The sequence below is a fragment of the Gopherus flavomarginatus genome, chromosome 4 (assembly GCF_025201925.1).
Source record: "Gopherus flavomarginatus isolate rGopFla2 chromosome 4, rGopFla2.mat.asm, whole genome shotgun sequence".
In the NCBI taxonomy this organism is placed as follows: domain Eukaryota; kingdom Metazoa; phylum Chordata; order Testudines; family Testudinidae; genus Gopherus; species Gopherus flavomarginatus.
In genome coordinates this window covers 168,456,850-168,478,146 of record NC_066620.1, presented here as the reverse complement: position 1 = coordinate 168,478,146, position 21,297 = coordinate 168,456,850, and the positions used below count along the sequence as shown (strand labels likewise).

Here is a 21,297-nt window from a genome sequence, read left to right as displayed (position 1 = left end):
ACTACTTTTGGCTGGGGGGCAGCGTACCAGGCCTAAGCTGATAATTAGGCTTAGGAATGTTCATGCAGGTCCCCACTTATTGAACTCTAAAGTTCAAAGTGAGGAAAAAACCTTGACATGGTGAGCAGCTTTGGAATTTCTAGGGATCAAAAGCCAGTAGGATATTTTTTTCTCTCCTTTCTAGCTGCTTGGAAAGCAGCCTGAGGGCAGAGGTATTAAGTTTTTTTTAACAAGGGTTTTTGTTAAGAGGAGGCTTCAAGCTGTGAGCCAGCAGACATCCAGCAAAAGGCATTTAGAAGTGAATTGTTTTCTTTCTTTCTGCCTCTCAGGTATGGCTAGTTAGAAAATCTCTGTTAACCAAGCAGCCTGAGCTGCAGAGGGGTGCGGGCAGCACAAGAAAGCAGAAAAATGAGTGCCAAGAAAGCAGTTAAACAGGAAATGGCTAGGCTGGACGCAGAAGAAAAAGCCAAAGAGGCTGCCCACAGGAGAGCTATAGAGATGAAAGAAAAAGAACTGGAGATGAAACAAAAAGAGGTGGAGATGAAACAAAAAGAGATAGAGATAAAAGAAAAAGAGATCGAAGAGAGGGAAAGAGAGAAAGCATGAACTGAACTTAGCACAGGCTAAGCAGGATGGACCAGCCAACCCTAACAACCCTTCTCCAGGTACTGTTTCCCATCCCAGAAAATTCTCCACCTACAAGGCAGGTGATGACACTGAGGCCTTCTTAGAAAATTTTGAAAGGACCTGCCATGGGTACAACATCTTTACAGACCAGTACATGATAGAGCTGAGGCCACAGCTCAGTGGACCCTTAGCAGAGGTGGTCGCTGAAATGCCTAAGGAACACATGAATGATTATGAACTTTTTCAAACCAAGGCCATGTCATAAACAGATAGCTAAGGGTTAATGTCTCTTTCACCAGAAAAGAAGTAACCTGAAACACCTGACCAGAGGACCAATCAGGAAACAAGACTTTTTCAAATCTGGGGGGAGGGAAGTTTGTGTCTGAGTTCTTTGTCTTCTGCCTGTCTCTCTCTCAGCTATGAGAGGATTTCTGTTTCCTGCTTTCTAATCTTCTGTTTCCAAGTTGTGAGTACAGAGATCATAAAACAATAGGAGTTATTGTTTTTTTCTTTTGTATTTACGTGGTATAGTTGCTGGAATGTTTTGAATTGTATTCTTTTTGAATAAGGCTGTTTATTCATATTTCTTTTAAGCAAATGACCCTGTATTTGTCACCTTAATACAGAGAGACCATTTTTATGTATTTTTTCTTTCTTTTTACATAAAGCTTTCTTTTAAGACCTGTTGGAGTTTTTCTTTAGTGGGGAACTCCAGGGAACTGAGTCTGTGCTCACCAGGGAATTGGTGGGAGGAAGAAGTCAGGGGAAAATCTGTGTGTGTTAGATTAACTAGCCTGACTTTGCATTCCCTCTGGGTGAAGAGGGAAGCACTTCTGTTTCCAGGACTGGAAATAGGGAGGGAACACCTGGAGGGGGGAAGGGAAATGGTTTATTCCCCTTTGTTGTGAGACTCAAGGGATTTGGGTCTTGGGGTCCCCAGGGAAGGTTTTTGGGGGGACCAGAGTGCCCCAAAACACTCTAATTTTTTGGGTGGTGGCAGCTTTACCAGGTCCAAGCTGGTAACTAAGCTTGGAGGTTTTCATGCTAACCCCCATATTTTGGACGCTAAGGTCCAAATCTGGGACTAGGTTATGACAGGCCAGAATCAGAATGAGGCTAACACCTGAGCATGCCCATCGGCGATTCAGAGCTCTAAGGTGGAATGTGTCATTTACCCGACACACCTACCACATTGGAAAGAATTGGAATGCCTGGATATCAGGAGCAAATGTTAAATCTCTGGAAGAGCTGCCATTCCTAATGCAAATGGAGCAGTTCTTAGAGGGTGTTCCTGAGAAAATAGAAAGGTACATCCAGATGGGAAGCCCAAAACTGTAACCGAGGCGGGGGAGATTGGAGCCAGATGGGTGGAAGCAGCAGAAAAGAAAAAAGCTACTAGCAAGGTGAGCGAATATCACAGGGAGCAAACTGAAAATAAACCCTATCACCGAGGGCAACCCAAGACCCCACTTACAACCCAAGGAAAGCCCCAGACACCCTATTGTCCCACCTTACCAGTCTCCAGGAACCCACCTCGGCCCAGTGACCAGTCAGCTGGGCGATGTTTTAAATGTAATGAACTCGGACACATAAAGGCCAACTGCCCCAAGAACCCCAACCGAGTGCAGTTCATTACACCATCATCACACCAAAGATCCCAAGGCCCAGATGCCTCTCAAATACCCTCGGAGCAAAGGGAAACTTAGAGAATGGGCGGAAAGAAGGTTATTGCGTGGAAAGACACGGGGGCACAAGTTTCAGCTATGCACCAATCCTTAGTGGACCCCAAATTCATCAACCCAGAGGCCCAAGTGACAATTTACCCCTTCATGTCAAAATTTGTAAACTTGCCTACAGCTGAACTGCCTGTCCAGTACAAGGGCTGGTCAGGAATGTGGACTTTTGCCGTCTATGATAATTATCCCATCCCCATGCTACGGGGGGAAGACTTGGCCAACTAGGTGAAGCGGGCCAAGAGGGTAGGAATGGTTACATGCAGCCAAGCCAGGCAAGCTTCCACACCCATCCCTCTTCCTGAGCCGTCCACAAGGGCCCCGTCTGAGTTACCAGAGACTCAGACAGAGGTGGTGGATCCGGATCCCCTGCCAACAACTGCAACAGCCACAGTGCATCCAGTCCCAGACCCGGAACTGGAAAAGCAACCAGCACCAGAACCGTTGCCAGCACTTTTGCCAGCGCTTGCAAACCCATCTACCACTCCAACGCCAGAGGGCACCAGTGGGCCTGAACTGGCAGAAGCAGCAGACAACCCTACCCAAGAGGCTCAGCCAGAGCCTGAAATATCACATAGTGCACCAGTGGAGATCGGTTCACCATCAACGAAAACAACTCCATCACCTACATCGCTTCCAGAGGGACTAAGCCCAAGTCCACAGTCTAAGGAGGAACTGGTGTCTCCAGCCTCAAGGGAACAGTTCCAGACTGAGCAGGAAGCAGATGACAGCATTCAGAAAGCTTGGGCGGCGGCACGGAGTACCCCACTGCCTCTCAGCTCTTCTAACCGATCCCGGATTGTTGTAGAACAAGGATTTTTATACAAGGAGACTCTTTCTGGTGGACACCAGGAAGACTGGCATCCTCAAAAACAGTTGGTGGTTCCAACTAAGTACCGGGGAAAGCTCTTAAGCTTAGCCCATGATCATCCCAGTGGCCATTCTGGGGTGAACAGAACCAAAGACAGGTTGGGGAAGTTCTTCCACTGGGAGGGGATGAGCAAGGAAGTTGCTAATTAGGTCCGGTCTTGTGACGTGTGCCAAAGAGTGGGAAAGCCCCAAGAGCAAGTCAAAGCCCCTCTCCAGCTACTCCCCATAATTGAGGTCCCATTTCAGAGAGTAGCTGTGGATATTCTGGATCCTTTCCCAAAAAAGACCCCCAGAGGAAAGCAGTACATACTAACTTTCGTGGACTTTGCTACCCGATGGCCGGAAGCAGTAGCTCTAAGCAACACCAGGGCTAAAACTGTGTGCCAGGCCTTAACAGACATTTTTGCCAGGGTAGGTTGGCCCTCTGACATCCTTACAGATTCAGGAACTAATTTTCTGGCAGGGACCATGAAAGATCTGTGGGAAGCTCATGGGGTGAATCACTTGTTTGCCACCCCTTACCACCATCAAACCAATGGCCTGGTGAAGAGGTTTAAGGGAACTTTGGGGGCCATGATATGTAAATTCGTAAATGAACACTCTAATGATTGGGACCTAGCATTGCAGCAGTTGCTTTTTGCCTACAGGGCTGTACCACATCCCAGTTTAGAGTTTTCACCATTCAAACTTGTGTATGGCCACAAGGTTAAGGGGCCATTACAGTTGGTGAAGCAGCAATGGGAGGGGTTTACGCCTTCTCCAGGAACTAACATTTTAGACTTTGTAAGCAACCTACAAAGCACCCTCCGACACTCTTTAGCCTTTGCTAAAGAAAACCTAAACGGTGCTCAGGAATAGCAAAAGTCCTGGTACGATAAACATACCAGAGAGCGTTCCTTCAAAGTAGGAGAACAGGTTATGGTCTTGAAGGCGCAACAAGCCCATAAGATGGAAGCGGTCCAAGAGTGCCTGGGAGTTGTTAACTATCTCATAGCAATTCCCACCTCAACCCTAAAGCCTAAAGTGTACCATGTTAATTCTCTCAAGCCCTTTTATTCCAGAGACTTAAAGGTTTGTCAGTTTACAGCCCAGGGAGGAGATGACGCTGAGTGTCCTGAAGGGATCTACTATGAAGGAAAAAGTGATGGTGGCATGGAAGAGGTGAGCCTCTCCACAACCTTGGAACGTCTGCAGTGGCAACAGGTCAAGAAGCTGTGCACTAGCTTTGCCCCATTGTTCTCAGCCACCCCAGGACGGACTGAACGGGCATCCACTCCATTGACACAGGTAATGCTCACTCAATTAGAACCCCACCCTACCGGGTGTCTCCTCATGCCCAAGCTGCTATAGAATGGGAGATCGAAAACATGCTATAGATGGGTATAATCCGCCCCTCTAACAGTGCATGGGCATCTCCAGTGGCTCTAGTTCCCAAACCAGATGGGGAAATACACTTTTGCGTGGACTACCGTAAGCTAAATGCTGTAACTCGTCCCAATAACTATCCAATGCCACACACCGATGAGCTATTGGAGAAATTGGGACGTGCCCAGTTCATCTCTACAATAGACTTAACCAAGGGGTACTGGCAAGTACCGCTAGATGAACCCACCAAAGAAAGGTCAGCCTTCATCACCCATGCAGGGGTGTATGAATTTAATGTGCTTCCTTTCGGGCTGCGACATGCACCCGCCACCTTCCAAAGACTTGTAGATGGTCTCCTAGCAGGATTGGGAGAATATGCAGTTGCCTACCTCGATGACGTGGCCATTTTTTCTGATTCATGGGCAGAACTCTAGAACACCTGGAAAAAGTCTTTGAGCACATCAGGCAGGCAGGACTAACTGTTAAGGCTAAAAAGTGTCAAATAGGCCAAAACAGAGTGACTTACCTTGGACACCAGGTGGGTCAAGGAACAATAAACCCCCTAAAGGCCAAGGTGGATGCTATCCAAAACTGGCCTGTCCCAAAGTCAAAGAAACAAGTCAAATCCTTCTTAGGCTTGGCCGGTATTACAGGCGATTTGTACCACACTACAGCCAAATCACTGCCCCATTAACAGACCTGACCAAAAAGACCCAGCCGAATGCAGTTGAGTGGACTAATGAGTGTCAAAAGGTCTTTACCCAGCTTAAGTCAACACTCATGTCTGACCCTATGCTAAGGGCCCCAGACTTTGACAAACCATTCCTAGTAACCACCGATGCATCTAAGCGTGGTGTAGAAGCAGTTTTAATGCAGGAAGGATCGGATCAAGAATTCCATCTTGTCGTGTTTCTCAGCAAGAAACTGTCTGAGAGGGAAAGTCACTGGTCCATCAGTGAAAAAGAATGCTACGCCATTGTGTATGCTCTGGAAAAGCTACGCCCATACATTTGGGGACAGCGGTTCCAGCTACAAACCGACCATGCTGCGCTAAAGTGGCTTCATACTGCCAAGGGAAACAACAAAAAACTGCTTCAATAGAGTTTAGCTCTCCAAGATTTTGATTTTGAAATTCAACACATTTCAGGAGCTTCTAACAAAGTAGCTGATGCACTCTCCTGTGAAAGTTTCCCAGAATCAACCAGTTAAAAATTGTCCTTGAAATGTGAAAAGTCTTATAGTTTTACATAATCAGTAGTATATGTAAAGGTGCATGTGTTTTATTAACCTGTTTATTCTAAAGTTTTAGGAATAAATCACCGCCAGTGTGGTTCCACACTGTCTTGAGATTTTGGGGTGGGGTGTCATAAACAGATAGTTAAGGGTTAATGTCTCTTTTACCTGTAAAGAGTTAGGAAGCTCAGTGAACCTGGCTGACACCTGACCAGAGGACCAATAGGGGGACAAGATACTTTCAAATCTTGGTGGAGGGAAGTCTTTGTTTCTGCTTTTTATTTTGTTCGTTGTTCGCTCTTGGGGCTAAGAGGGACCAGATGTACACCTAGGCTTTCCCAATCTTTCTGAATCAGTCTTTCATGTCTCAAAATAGTAAGTAATAGCCAGGCAAGGCGGATTAGTCTTATGTTTGTTTTCTTAACTTGTAAATGTGTCTTTTTGCTGGAAGGATTTTTACCTCTGTTTGCTGTAATTTTAAATCTCAGGCTGGGTGGGGCGGTCCCTTTAGTCAATATGAATCTGAGTACCCTGTAAAGCATTTTCCATCCTGATTTTACAGAGATAATTTTTACCTTTTCTTTCTTTAATTAAAAGCCTTCTTTTTAAGAACCTGATTGATTTTTCCTTGTTTTAGAATCCAAGGGATTGAATCTAAATTCACCAGGGATTGGTGGGGGGAAATGAAGGGGGATGTTTAATTCCTACTTGTTTTAAGATCCAAGGAGTTTGGATCGCTGTATAGCCTCTCAAGGCAACCCAGGGAGGGGAGAGTCTGGGGGGAAAAGGAGGGGGATGGTTAATTTTTCCCTGTTTTAAGACCCAAGGGGTTTGGGTCTTGGGTTCCCCAGGGAAAGTTTTAGGGGAACAGAAAGTGTGCCAGACACTACTTCTGGCTCGTGGCAGCGTTCCAGACCTAAGCTAATAATTAAGTTTAGGAGTGTTCATGCAGATCCCCACTTATTGAACTCTAAAGTGCAAAGTGGGGAAAAAACCTTGACAATGCCTATCAGCAGTATGCAACCAGATACAAGCCAGAGTCATGTATGCTTCATTTTGACAGCTGGGAGATTTGTCAGGTTGCCACAGACTGCACTAACTCTAGTGTGGATGCTGTTTTTCTTTTTAAGCATGCACAATTAAATATGCCCGGCATTGTCAGCACAGGACACCATACTTTACAAGCACCAAGGAAGGGAGAGGTGACATCTTGCTTCTCAGCAGTGAGTATGAAGTTGCCAATGTTTTGAATGCAAGTTCTGTGTGGGTATTTAAATGAAATTTGGTCCAGCGATATGAGATTAGTCATTGCTACAACAGAGCTAAAGGAGCCTCGAGGAGTATTGATATTCAAAATGATTCATTTTTATACTAAATAATTCATTTAAATATCTGCTCAGAAGATTATTACAGTCAGGAAGTTTTTCCTAATGTCCAACCTAAGCCTCTCGTGCTGCAGTTAAAGCCCACTGCTGCTTGTCCTATCCTCAGAGGTTAAGGAGAACAATTTTTCACCCTCCTCCTTGTAACAACCTTTTTTATACTTGAAAACTGTTATCATGTCCCTCCTCAGTCTTCTCTTCTCCAGACCAAACAAACCCAAGTTTTACAATCTTTCCTCATAGGTCATGTTTTCTAGTTCTTTAATCATTTTTGTTGCTCTCCTCTGGACTTACTCCAATTTGTCCACACCTTTCCTAAAATGTGGCACACAGAATGGACACAATACTCCAGCTGAGGTCTTATAAGTGTGAAGTAGAATGGAAGAATTACTTCTTGTGTTTTACAGATCTCCTGCTGATACTTCCCAGAATGATGTTCGCTTTTTTTGCAAGTGTTTCACTATAGACTTATATTTAGCTTGTGATCCATGAGAACCCCCAGATCCTTTCACTATTTTGTATGTGAGCAATTGATTGTTCCTTCCTAAATAGAATACTTTGCATTTCTCCTTATTGTTTTTCATCTTATTTATTTCAGAAAATTCCTCCAGTTTGTCCAGATCATTTTGAATTTTAATCTTATCCTCTAAAGCACTTGCAATCCCTCCCAACTCAGTATTGTCCACAAACTTTATAAGTGTTCTCTCTATATGCTGTTATCTAAATCACCGACAAAGATATTGAACCAAACTGGACCCAGAACTGATCCCTGTGGGACTCCAATCAATATGCACTTCCAGCTTGACTGTGAACTACTGATAACTACTCTCTGGGAATAGTTTTCCAACTAGCTATGCACCCACCTTTTAGTAGCTCCTTTTAGGCTATATTCCCCCAGTTTGCTTATGAGAAGGTCATGCAAGACGATATTAAAAGCCTTACTAAAGTCAAAATATACCACATCTACCACTTCCCCACTATCCACAAAGTTTGTTTCTCTGTCAAAGAAAGCTATTAGGTTGATCTGACATGATTTGTTCTTGACAAATGCATGTTGACTCTTACTTATCACCTTATCATCATCTATTTGGTTGCAAATTGATTGCTATTCCTCTTTTTAAAGAGTGACACTATATTTGCCCTCTTCCTTTCCTCTGGAATCTCTACTGCCTTCCATGAGTTTTCAAAGAAAATTGCCAATGGCTGAGACATCTCCTCCATGAGGTCCTTGAGTATTCTAGGATATATTTGATTAAACCATGCTGACTTGAAGACCTCTAACTTGGCTAAGTATTTTTTAACTTCCTCTTTCCAGTTTTAGCCTCAGATACTACCTCATTTTCATTGCATTCACTATGTTAGATGTCTGATCGCTACTAACTTCTTTGGTGAAAACTGAAATAAAAAAGTAATTTAGCACTTCCACCATTTCCACATTTTTGATTATTGTCTTTCCCCCCTCATTGAGTAATGAGCTTGCTCTGGCCTTGGTCTTCCTCTTGCTTCTAGTGTATTTGTACAATGTTTTCAGGTTTCCTTTTGTGTCTCTTGCTAGTTTAATCCCATATTACATTTGAAAACCTTTCAACAATCTAGATGAAATTTCAGAGATTCAGCTGTGGCTGGGAGAAAGCAGCAAGTAGGCTGATTTAGCCTTTTATAGGCTACAGCTGGGCCGCACCCCAATCAGACCACACCTGGCCCTATAAAAGGCCAGTGAGCCAGGAGCTGGCAGAGACTCCCTCTAGCTTTGAGACAGAGGGACCTGGCAGCAGGGAGCTGAGAGAAGGTACGTGGAGTGGAGCAGAGCACAGCTGGGGTAAGGCCCAGGGAGCTGGGGAGCTCTGGCCTGGAAACCCCCCAGGCTGTAGTCTAGTGGAAGGCCAATTAGGTATTGGGGCTGCAGAGGGCAGCCCATGGGTAGGCAGAGGCAGCTGGTCCAAAATCCTCTTTCCTATGATGAGTGGCTTTTACACTGCAGTCTGCTCCAGTGTTTGTGCGCAGATTGGCTAACCTAGTAAGGAGGGCTTTAAACTAGGTTCGACGGGGACAGGTGAGCAAACCCCACAGGTAAGTGGGGAACAAGACCTGGGAGATAGGTTGGAAACAGGAGGGAGCACGGGCTATAATGGCAGTGAGGAAGGAGGGTCAGGGCAAAGCTGGGAGGCAAGATCAAACCAGTATCTTAGATGCCTATATACAAATGCAAGAAGTATGGGTAATAAGCAGGAAGAACTGGAAGTGCTAATAAATAAATACAACTATGACATTGTTGGCATTACTGAAACTTGGTGGGATAATACACACGACTGGAATGTTGGTGTGGATGGGTATAGTTTGCTCAGGAAGGATAGACAGGGGAAAAAGGGAGGAGGTGTTGCCTTATATATTAAAAATGTACACACTTGGACTGAGGTGGAGATGGACATAGGAGACGGAAGTGTTGAGAGTCTCTGGGTTAGGCTAAAAGGGGTAAAAAACACGGGTGATGTCGTGTTGGGAGTCTACTACAGGCCACCTAATCAGGTGGAAGAGGTGGATGAGGCTTTTTTCAAACAACTAACAAAATCATCCAAAGCCCAAGATTTGGTGGTGATGGGGGACTTCAACTATCCAGATATATGTTGGGAAAATAACACCGCGGGGCACAGACTATCCAATAAGTTCCTGGACTGCATTGCAGACAACTTTTTATTTCAGAAAGTTGAAAAAGCTACTAGGGGAGAAGCTGTTCTAGACTTGATTTTAACAAATAGGGAGGAACTTGTTGAGAATTTGAAAGTAGAAGGAAGCTTGGGTGAAAGTGATCATGAAATCATAGAGTTTGCAATTCTAAGGAAGGGTAGAACGGAGTACAGCAGAATAGAGACAATGGATTTCAGGAAGGCAGATTTTGGTAAGCTCAGAGAGCTGATACGTAAGGTCCCATGGGAATCAAGACTGAGGGGAAAAACAACTGAGGAGAGTTGGCAGTTTTTCAAAGGGATGCTATTAAGGGCCCAAAAGCAAGCTATTCCGATGGTTAGGAAAGATAGAAAATGTGGCAAAAGACCACCTTGGCTTAACCACGAGATCCTGCGTGACCTACAAAATAAAAAGGCGTCATATAAAAAATGGAAACTAGGTCAGATTACAAAGGATGAATATAGGCAAATAACACAGGAATGCAGAGGCAAGATTAGAAAGGCAAAGGCACAAAATGAACTCAAACTAGCTATGGGAATAAAGGGAAACAAGAAGACTTTTTATCAATACATTAGAAGCAAGAGGAAGACCAAGGACGGGGTAGGCCCACTGCTCAGTGAGGAGGGGGAAACAGTAACGGGAGACTTGGAAATGGCAGAGATGCTTAATGACTTCTTTGTTTCAGTCTTCACTGAGAAGTCTGAAGGAATGTCTAATACAGTGAATGCTTACGGGAAGAGGGTAGGTTTAGAAGATAAAATAAAAAAAGAGCAAGTTAAAAATCACTTAGAAAAGTTAGATGCCTGCAAGTCACCAGGGCCTGATGAAATGCATCCTAGAATACTCAAGGAGTTAATGGAAGAGGTATCTGAGCCTCTAGCTATTATCTTTGGGAAATCATGGGAGACGGCGGAGATTCCAGAAGACTGGAAGGGGGCGAATATAGTGCCCATCTATAAAAAGGGAAATAAAAACAACCCAGGAAACCACAGACCAGTTAGTTTAACTTCTGTGCCAGGGAAGATAATGGAGCAGGTAATCAAAGAAATCATCTGCAAACACTTGGAAGGTGGTAAGGTGATAGGGAATAGCCAGCATGGATTTGTAAAGAACAAATCGTGTCAAACTAATCTGATAGCGTTCTCTGATAGGATAACGAGCCTTGTGGATAAGGGAGAAGCGGTGGATGTGATATACCTAGACTTTAGTAAGGCATTTGATACGGTCTCGCACGATATTCTTATAGATAAACTAGGAAAGTACAATTTAGATGGGGCTACTATAAGGTGGGTGCATAACTGGCTGGATAACCGTACTCAGAGAGTAGTTGTTAATGGCTCCCAATCCTGCTGGAAAGGTATAACAAGTGGGGTTCCGCAGGGGTCTGTTTTGGGACCGGTTCTGTTCAATATCTTCATCAACGATTTAGATGTTGGCATCGAAGGAACGCTTATTAAGTTTGCGGATGATACCAAACTGGGAGGGATTGCAACTGCTTTGGAGGACAGGGTCAAAATTCAAAATGATCTGGACAAAGTGGAGAAATGGTCTGAGGTAAACAGGATGAAGTTCAATAAAGATAAATGCAAAGTGCTCCAGTTAGGAAGGAACAATCAGTTTCACACATACAGAATGGGAAGAGACTGTCTAGGAAGGAGTATGGCAGAAAGAGATCTAGGGGTCATAGTAGACCACAAGCTTAATATGAGTCAACAGTGTGATATTGTTGCAAAAAAAGCAAACGTGATTCTGGGATGCATTAACAGGTGTGTTGTAAACAAGACACGAGAAGTCATTCTTCCGCTTTACTCTGCGCTGGTCAGGCCTCAGCTGGAGTATTGTGTCCAGTTCTGGGCATCGCATTTCAAGAAAGATGTGGAGAAATTGGAGAGGGTCCAGAGAAGAGCCACAAGAATGATTAAAGGTCTTGAGAACATGACCTATGAAGGAAGGCTAAAGGAATTGGGTTTGTTTAGTTTGGAAAAGAGAAGACTGAGAGGGGACATGATAGCAGTTTTCAGGTATCTAAAAGGGTGTCATCAGGAGAAGGGAGAAAACTTGTTCACCTTAGCCTCCAATGATAGAACAAGAAGCAATGGGCTTAAACTGCAGCAAGGGAGATTTAGGTTGGACATTAGGAAAAATTTCCTAACTTTCAGGGTAGTTAAACACTGGAATAGATTGCCTAGGGAAGTTGTGGAATCTCCATCTCTGGAGATATTTAAGAGTAGGTTAGATAAATGTCTGTTAGGGATGGTCTAGACAATATTTGGTCCTGCCATGAGGGCAGGGGACTGGACTCGATGAGCTCTCAAGGTCCCTTCCAGTCCTAGAGTCTATGAGTCTATGAGTGAGCAGGGGCTAGATGGTGATTGGGAGTAGACTCCGACTGAGGCAAGGTGGGGATAGAGGGTTGGGGGTTCCCCTGCGTGGGGAGACCCTGAGACTGCAGGGGTATTGCCAAGGGCAGCACCCCAAAGACAAAGGGCACTGGGTCCTGGGAGGGACACGGGGGCCAGCGGCAGCGGGACACCAGAATACAGAGGGTGCTCCGGAGGCTGGATGAGCTAATTCCCTGAGAGACATCAGGAGGCGCCGCAGCAGTGCGTCCCGCATTGCAACAGCCCTCTCCACTTACCCACAAGCCCAAAGACACACATTGCCTTAGAGCTGCCTTCTGAAGCTTTGATACAGTGGTCTTCAGCTCCTCCTGCTGATGGTTATATTGTGCCATCTAAGTTAGCCAGCCTCCCCAGTCATATAGCTGGTTCTGGATTAACCATTAGGAACAAAAGGCCCGTGCCTAGGTCTGCCAGCTGTGGGATCATGTAAGGGCATCAGCGATATTAATACAGAGTATGGAGCAGACTGCTTGCATCTATTCCTAAAGGGGAGTCCATCTATTCCTAAAGAGGTTTTCAAGGAGCCTCCCCCATGCACACCAGGTGCTCAGATATCCATACCTGGAGATAAGAGGCCCTATTATTCATCTTCCTGTGGCCACTGAGTGGGCCCAAGATGTGTCTGTGCTACAGATGGCTAGGGAGGAGTGTGCCCTTCAGATGGCTGATGAGAACGGAGGTCCCAGATGCTGCAACTACTGTTAGATTAATAGACTTTGAGGCGGAAGTGGTCATCTAGTCTGACCTCCTGTACAACAGAGGCCCCAGAACCTTACTCATTAATTCCTGCATCAAGCCTGTAACCTCTTGTTGAACTACACTGCATGTTTCAAAATAACATCCAGTTTCGTTTTAAAGACTACAAGTAATGAAAAAAATATCATATCATTGGTAATCTATTTCAATGGCTAATTATCAAATATGTACCTTATTTCTAGTCTGAATTTTCCTAATTTCAGCTTACAGAGATAAGAGATAAAAATGACATTTGAGAGACAATGAAAATAGGAAGAAGAGGAGAGAGAAATTCATAAATGTTGGGCCAGGAATGATCATTGTGATTTCCTCCTATGGCCTCCTGCATAATACACCACTGAATTTCACTCAGTAATTTCTGCCTTGATCCGAACAACTTGTGACTGAAACTGAAAGATCTCTGAGAGTGGAGACCTTAAAGATTTAGCCCATGGAAAATACAGGGGTAAGCAAGGAAACTGGGACACCAAAACAAAGGATGTAAATTGAGCAGAGCTGTAGCTAGAGGAGCAGTGAGGTAATGACAGAACCTCACAACTTAAAAATAAGCTAGATTGTCTGAGGGTTGGGGGTTCCCCTGGGTGGGAAGACCCTTAGACTGAGGGGGTATTGCCAAGGGCAGCACCGCAAAGACAAGGGGCACTGGGTCCTGGGAGGCACACGGGGGCCAGTGGCAGCGGGACACCAGCATACAGACGGTGCTTGTCATAACATAATCCCAGATTTGGACTTTAGCGTCCAAAATATGGGGGTTAGCATGAAAACCTCCAAGCTTTGTTACCAGCTTGGACCTGGTAAAGCTGCCACCACCCAAAAAATTAGAGTGTTTTGGGGCACTCTGGTCCCCCCAAAAACCTTCCCTGGGGACCCCAAGACCCAAATCCCTTGAGTCTCACAACAAAGGGGAATAAACCATTTCCCTTCCCCCCCCAGGTGTTCCTTCCCTGTTTCCAGTCCTGGAAACAGAAGTGCTTCCCTCTTCACCCAGAGGGAATGCAAAGTCAGGCTAGTAAATCTAATACACACAGATTTCCCCCTGACTTGTTCCTCCCACCAATTCCCTGGTGAGCACAGACTCAGTTCCCTGGAGTTCCCCACTAAAGAAAAACTCCAACAGGTCTTAAAAAGAAAGTTTTATGTAAAAAGAAAGAAAAATACATAAAAATGGTCTCTCTGTATTAAGGTGACAAATACAGGGTCATTTACTTAAAAGAAATATGAATAAACAGCCTTATTCAAAAAGAATACAATTCAAAACATTCCAGCAACTATACCCATGTAAATACAAAAGAAAAGAATAGAAACCTTACTGCCTTACTATATTTGTACTTACAACTTGGAAACAGAAGATTAGAAAGCAAGAGACAGAAATCCTCTCATAGCCGAGAGAGAGACAGGCAGAAGACCAAAGGACTCACACACAAACTTCCCTCCTTCCAGATTTGAAAAAGTCTTGTTTCCTGATTGGTCCTCTGGTCAGGTGTTTCAGGTTACTTCTTTCCAGGTGAAAGAGACATTAACACTTAGCTATCTGTTTATGACACCCCCCCCAAATTGCAGACAGTGGGGAAGCTCACTGGCGGCAATTTCCTCCTAGAACTTTAAAATAAACAGAGTAATACAACACATGCACCTTTACATATACCACTAAGTATATAACTAACAGACTTTTACATGTTAAGAACACTTTTTAACTACTGGATTCTGGGAAACTGTCACGGGAGAGTGCATCAGCTACTTTGTTAGAAGCTCCTGAGATGTGCTGAATTTCAAAATCAATATCTTGGAGAGTTAAACTCCAACGAAGAAGTTTCTTGTTGTTCCCCTTGGCAGTATGAAGCCACTTTAGTACAGCATGGTCAGTTTGTAGCTGGAACCGCCGTCCCCAAACATATGGGCGTAGCTTTTCCAGGGCATACACAATGGCATAGCATTCCTTTTCACTGACTGACCAGTGACTTTCCCTCTCAGACAGTTTCTTGCTGAGAAACACGACAGGATGGAAGTTGCGATCTGTTGCTTCCTGCATGAGAACTGCTCCGATACCACGCTCAGATGCATCCGTGGTTACTAGGAATGGCTTGTCAAAGTCCGGGGCCCTGAGCACAGGATCAGACATGAGCGTCGCCTTAAGTTGGCTAAAGGCCTTTTGAAACTCATTAGTCCACTTAACTGCATTTGGCTGGGTTTTTTTGGTCAGGTCGGTCAGTGGGGCAGCGATTTGGCTGTAGTGTGGTACAAATCGCCTGTAGTACCCGGCCAGGCCTAAGAAGCATTGGACCTGTTTCTTTGACCTTGGGACAGGACACTTTTGGATAGCATCCACCTTGGCCTGTAGGGGGTTCATGGTTCCTCGACCCACCTGGTGCCCCAGGTAAGTCACTCTGTTTTGGCCTATTTGACACTTTTTGGCCTTAACAGTTAGTCCGGTCTGCCTGATGCGCTCAGAGACCTTTTCCAGGTGTAGTAGGTGTTCGGGCCAGGAGTCTGAAAAAATGGCCACATCATCGAGGTAGGCTGCTGCATATTCTCCCAGTCCTGCTAGTAGACCATCTACCAGCCTCTGGAAGGTGGTGGGTGCATTTCGAAGCCCGAAAGGAAGGACATTAAATTCATACACCCCCGCATGGGTGACGAATGCTGACCTTTCCTTGGCAGGTTCATCTAGCGGTACTTGCCAGTACCCCTTGGTTAAGTCTATTGTAGAGATGAACTGGGCACGTCCCAACTTCTCCAATAGCTCATCGGTGCGTGGCATTGGATAGTTGTCCGGACGAGTTACCGCATTTAGCTTACGGTAGTCCACGCAAAAGCGTATTTCCCCATCTGGTTTGGGTACCAGAACCACTGGAGATGCCCATGCACTGGTAGATGAGCGGATTATACCCATCTGTAGCATGTTCTGGATCTCCCGTTCTATAGCAGCTTGGGCATGAGAAGACACCCGGTAGGGTGAGGTTCTAATTGGGTGAGCATTACATGTGTCAATGGAGTGGTATGCCCGTTCAGTCCATCCTGGGGTGGCTGAGAACAATGGGGCGAAGCTAGTACACAGCTCCTTGATTTGTCCCCGTTGCAGATGTTCCAGAGTGGTTGAGAGGTTCACCTCTTCCACGCCACCGTTTTTTTTCCCGTCGTAGAAGACACCGTCAGGCCACTCAGCATCATCTCCCTGGACTGTAAACTGACAAACCTGTAAGTCTCTGGAATAGAAATGCTTGAGAGAATTAACATGGTACACTCTAGGCTTCAGTGAGGAATTGGGAAATGCTATGAGGTAGTTCACAGTTCCCAGGCGCTCTTGGACCGTGAATGGCCCTTCCCATGACGCTTCCATCTTATGGGCCTGTTGCGCCTTCAAGACCATAACCTGGTCTCCTACTTTGAAGGAACGTTCTCTGGTATGTTTGTCATACCAGGCCTTTTGCTCTTCCTGAGCATCCTTTAGGTTCTCTTTAGCAAGGGCTAAAGAGTGTCGGAGGGTGCTTTGTAGGTTGCTTACAAAGTCCAGAATGTTAGTTCCTGGAGAAGGCGTAAACCCCTCCCATTGCTGCTTCACCAACTGTAATGGCCCCTTAACCTCGTGACCATACACAAGTTCAAACGGTGAAAACCCTAAACTGGGATGTGGTACAGCCCTGTAGGCAAACAGCAACTGCTGCAACACTAGGTCCCAAGTATTGGAGTATTCATTGATGAATTTACGTATCATGGCCCCCAAAGTTCCCTTAAACCTTTCCACCAGGCCATTGGTTTGATGGTGGTAAGGGGTGGCAACCAAGTGGTTCACCCCATGCGTTTCCCACAGTTTTTGCATGGTCCCTGCCAGGAAATTAGATCCTGAATCAGTAAGGATGTCGGAGGGCCAACCTACCCTGGCAAAAATGTCTGTTAGGGCCAGGCACACAGTGTTAGCCCTGGTGTTGCCTAAAGCTACTGCTTCCGGCCATCGGGTAGCAAAGTCCACGAAAGTCAATACATACTGCTTTCCTCTGGGCGTCTTTTTTGGGAAAGGACCCAGAATATCCACAGCTACTCGCTGAAATGGGACCTCAATTATGGGGAGTGGCTGGAGACCTGGTGTTGGGGCTTTCCCACTCTTTGGCATACCTCACAAGACCGGACATACTGGGCAACGTCCTTGCCCATCCCCTCCCAGTGGAAGGACTTCCCTAACTGGTCCTTGGTTCTGTTCACCCCAGCATGGCCACTGGGATGATCATGGGCTAAGCTTAAGAGGTTCCCCCGGTACTTAGTTGGAACCACCAACTGTTTTTGCGGCTGCCATTCTTCCCAGTGTCCACCACAAAGAATCTCCTTGTATAAAAGTCCTTGGTCTATAACAAACCGGGATCGATTAGAAGAGCTGAGAGGCGGTGGGGTGCTCCGTGCCACCGCCCAAGCTTTCTGAAGACTGTCATCTGCTTCCTGCTCAGTCTGGAACTGTTCCCTTGAGGCTGGGGTTACCAGTTCTTCCTCAGACTGTGGACTTGGGCTTGGTCCCTCTGGAAGCGATGTAGGTGATGGGGTTGTTTCCGTTGCTGGTGAACCGCTCTCCTCTGGTGCATGTGAGGGTATGTCAGGCTCTGGCTGAGCCTTTTGGGTAAGGCTGTCTGTTGATTCTGCCAGTTCTGGCTCGCTGGTGCTCTCTGGCGTTGAGTTTGAAGATGTGGTTGCAATTGCTGGTGCTGGTTGCTGTTCCAGTTCCGGGCCTGGGACTGGAGGTGCTGTGGCTCTTTCAGTGGTTGGCATGGAATCCGGGTTCACTACCTCTGTCTGGGTCTCTGGTAACACAGACAGGGCGTCTGTGGATGGCTCAGGAACAGGAATGGGTTTGGAAGCTTGTCTGGTTTGGCTGCGTGTAACCATTCCCACTCTCTTGGCCCGCTTCACCTGGTTGGCCAAGTCTTCCCCCAGTAGCACTGGGATAGGATAATTGTCATAGACTTTAAAAGTCCACATTCCTGACCAGCCCTTGTACTGGACAGGCAGTTCAGCTGTAGGCAAGTCTACAGCTTGTGACATGAAGAGGTAAATTGTCACTTTGGCCTTTGCGTTGATGAATTTGGGGTCTACGAAGGATTGGTGGATAGCTGACACTTGTTCCCCCGTGTCTCTCCACGCAGTAACCTTCTTTCCGCCCACTCTCAAATTTTCCCTTCGCTCCAAGGGTATTTGAGAGGCATCTGGGCCTGGGGATCTTTGGTGTGATGGTGGTGTAATGAACTGCACTCGGTTGGCGGTCTTTGGGCAGTTGGCCTTGATATGTCCCAGTTCATTACACTTAAAGCATCTTCCATCTGATGGGTCACTGGGTCGAGGTGAGTTACTGGAGACTGGTGAGGTGGAAGAATAGTGTATCTGTGGCTTTACTTGGGTTGTATGTGGGGTCTTTGGCTGTCCTCGGTTGTAGGGTTTATGTTCGGTGTGCCCCCTGGGGTATTTGTTCCTCTTGACCGTAGCTTTCTTGCTTTCTGCTACTTCCATCTATCTGGCTCCAATCTCCCCCGCCTCGGTGAGATTTTTGGGTTTTCCATCTTGTATGTACCGTGTTATGTCCTCAGGAACACCATCCAAGAACTGCTCCATTTGTATGAGGAGGTGCAGTTCATCTGTGGATTTAACATTGTTTCCTGATATCCAGGCCTCATAATTTTTCCCAATGTAGTAGGCGTGTTTGGGAAATGACACATCTGGTTTCCACTTTTGGGTTCTGAAACGCCGATAGGCATGATCCGGGGTTATCCCCATTCTGTATCTGGCCTTGGTTTGAAAAAGTTTATAGTCGTTCATTTGCTCCTTAGGCATTTCAGCTGCCACCTCTGCTAAAAGTCCACTGAGCTGTGGCCTCAATTCTACCATGTACTGGTCTTCAGAGATGCGGTACCCAAGATAGGCTCTTTCAAAATTTTCCAAGAAGGCCTCAGTGTCATCACCTGCCTTGTAGGTGGGAAATTTCCTATGATGTGGAACAATCATTGGCACAGGGTTGTTAGGATTGGCTGTGTTTTGCTTAGCCTTTTCTAATTCCATGGCCTGTCAGTGGGCTTCCCTCTGGAGTTCCAGCTGTTTTTGGTGATCTGCATATTTGGCTGCTTGCTCTCTTTTGTAGGCTGCCTCTCTTTCTCTTTCTCTCAGCTCCATCTCTTTTTGTTTTATTTCTAGTTCCTGTATTTTTTTTCCATCTCTCGCCTGTGGTCGGCGTCTTTGATTTGTACTTCGGCCTCCATTTTTGTCTTGTTAGGCATGGTTCCTGTTTTCTTGTGTTGGGGTGCCCTCCGGTGTTTATCTTCTGAACTGCAGGTTCTCTGTTGCCTCCTGGGGTCTGCCTAGCAACAGTGCCTTTTTCCCTTTCTTCCTCTGGCTAATCTTTTCAATGTAAAGTAAACCAGAAAAACCACTTTATTTGCATGTGTATAGTGCTGGTATTTGACTCCTAATGGGAGTGCTATTGTGTCACAAAAGACCCTTTTTTTCACAGCTTAATGGTTCCTTGCTTAATATGCAAGCCAGAAACTGCAAGAGAGAGCAGAGAAAAAACTTCTCTCTGGTTCCTTTTAAAACCAAACTGTCTCTGCTTAAAAGCCACTAGCAGAGAAAAGAAAAATATAATATTCCTACTGGCTTCTGGATTCTATCTTTCCCACAACTCTGCCACTCATGTCATAACCTAATCCCAGATTTGGATCTTAGCGTCCAAAATATGGGGGTTAGCATGAAAAACTCCAAGCTTAGTTACCAGCTTGGATCTGGTAAAGCTGCCACCACCCAAAAAATTAGAGTGTTTTGGGGCACTCTGGTCCCCCCAAAAACCTTCCCTGGGGACCCCAAGACCCAAATCCCTTGAGTCTCACAACAAAGGGGAATAAACCATTTCCCTTCCCCCCTCCAGGTGTTCCCTCCCTATTTCCAGTCCTGGAAATAGAAGTGCTTCCCTCTTCATCCAGAGGGAATGGAAAGTCAGGCTAGTAAATCTAACATACACAGATTTCCCCCGGATTTCTTCCTCCCACCAATTCCCTGGTGAGCACAGACTCAGTTCCCTAGAGTTCCCCACTAAAGAAAAACTCCAACAGGTCTTAAAAAGAAAGCTTTATGTAAAAAGAAAGAAAAATACATAAAAATGGTCTCTCTGTATTAAGGTGACAAATACAGGGTCATTTGCTTAAAAGAAATATGAATAAACAGCCTTATTCAAAAAGAATACAATTCAAAACATTCCAGCAACTATACCCATGTAAATACAAAAGAAAAGAATAGAAACCTTACTGCCTTACTATATTTGTACTTACAACTTGGAAACAGAAGATTAGAAAGCAAGAGACAGAAATCCTCTCATAGCCGAGAGAGAGACAGGCAGAAGACCAAAGAACAAAGGACTCACACACAAACTTCCCTCCTTCCAGATTTGAAAAAGTCTTGTTTCCTGATTGGTCCTCTGGTCAGGTGTTTCAGGTTACTTCTTTTCTGGTGAAAGAGACATTAACCTTAGCTATCTGTTTATGACAGTGCTCCAGAGGCTGGATGAGCTAATTCCCTGAGAGATCAGCAAGTCAGCTGACTGTACAAGTGTTTGTGATTTGTTTCCAGAGCATCTTATTCCATTTTTTTTTAATATCAGTGCAGACCAGCTGGCTTCCACCAACTCTTTCTTGTTGAAATCCTACTCCCCATCTTTCATTTTTGACTCCTCCCACAGAAGTCCATTTCTTTATACACATGCTTCCAATAGACACACTTCTGTGAAGTCTTTTCATAACCCAATTATGACAGGAACTGAATTATTTTAAGTATGTAAAATCATAAATCTCAAACCCAACAGCAGACATGGAACAAGAGCAACTGATATACATCACCTATGCACCTTCTTTTCTTTATTGTGTATTATTCTCCTTTCTTTTAATGGGACTTAAGTGCCTAACTCACTTTGGCACCTTTGTAAATCCCACTAGGCATCTAATGGCATCTTTATGTGCTTAAATACCTTTTAAAATATGGTCCTAAGTCACTTAAGTGCTTTTGAAAATTTTACCCCTAGTATCTTGTCTGCCAATTTTACTGCAGTGTTTTTACTGTACTCTGAGCTGCTATTTCCAGCGCATTTTCCACAGTAATTCTATATCCCTTGTTTGTTCAGTACACTTTCTCTCTCTCTTACATATATACTCTAAATTAATTAAGTAGAGGTGCAGAGTTTACAGAAGAGAGGGAAATAACCAATCAGCAAACAAACAGAAATATTGG

General features: G+C 45.2%; 2 protein-coding genes across 4 annotated transcripts in view; one reads left to right on the top strand and one right to left on the bottom strand.

Annotated features, from left to right (window-relative positions):
• Positions 1–21,297, bottom strand: part of KHDRBS2 (KH RNA binding domain containing, signal transduction associated 2) — a 694,643-nt gene that overhangs the window by 260,437 nt on the left and 412,909 nt on the right. The gene's annotated exons all lie outside the window — the stretch shown is intronic.
• LOC127049743 (uncharacterized) overlaps positions 2,508–21,297 on the top strand; it is a 412,642-nt gene continuing 393,852 nt past the window's right edge. The window contains exon 1 of the mRNA XM_050950995.1: positions 2,508–2,588. The gene's annotated coding sequence lies outside the window, so the exon portion shown is untranslated. The remainder of the gene's footprint in view (positions 2,589–21,297) is intronic.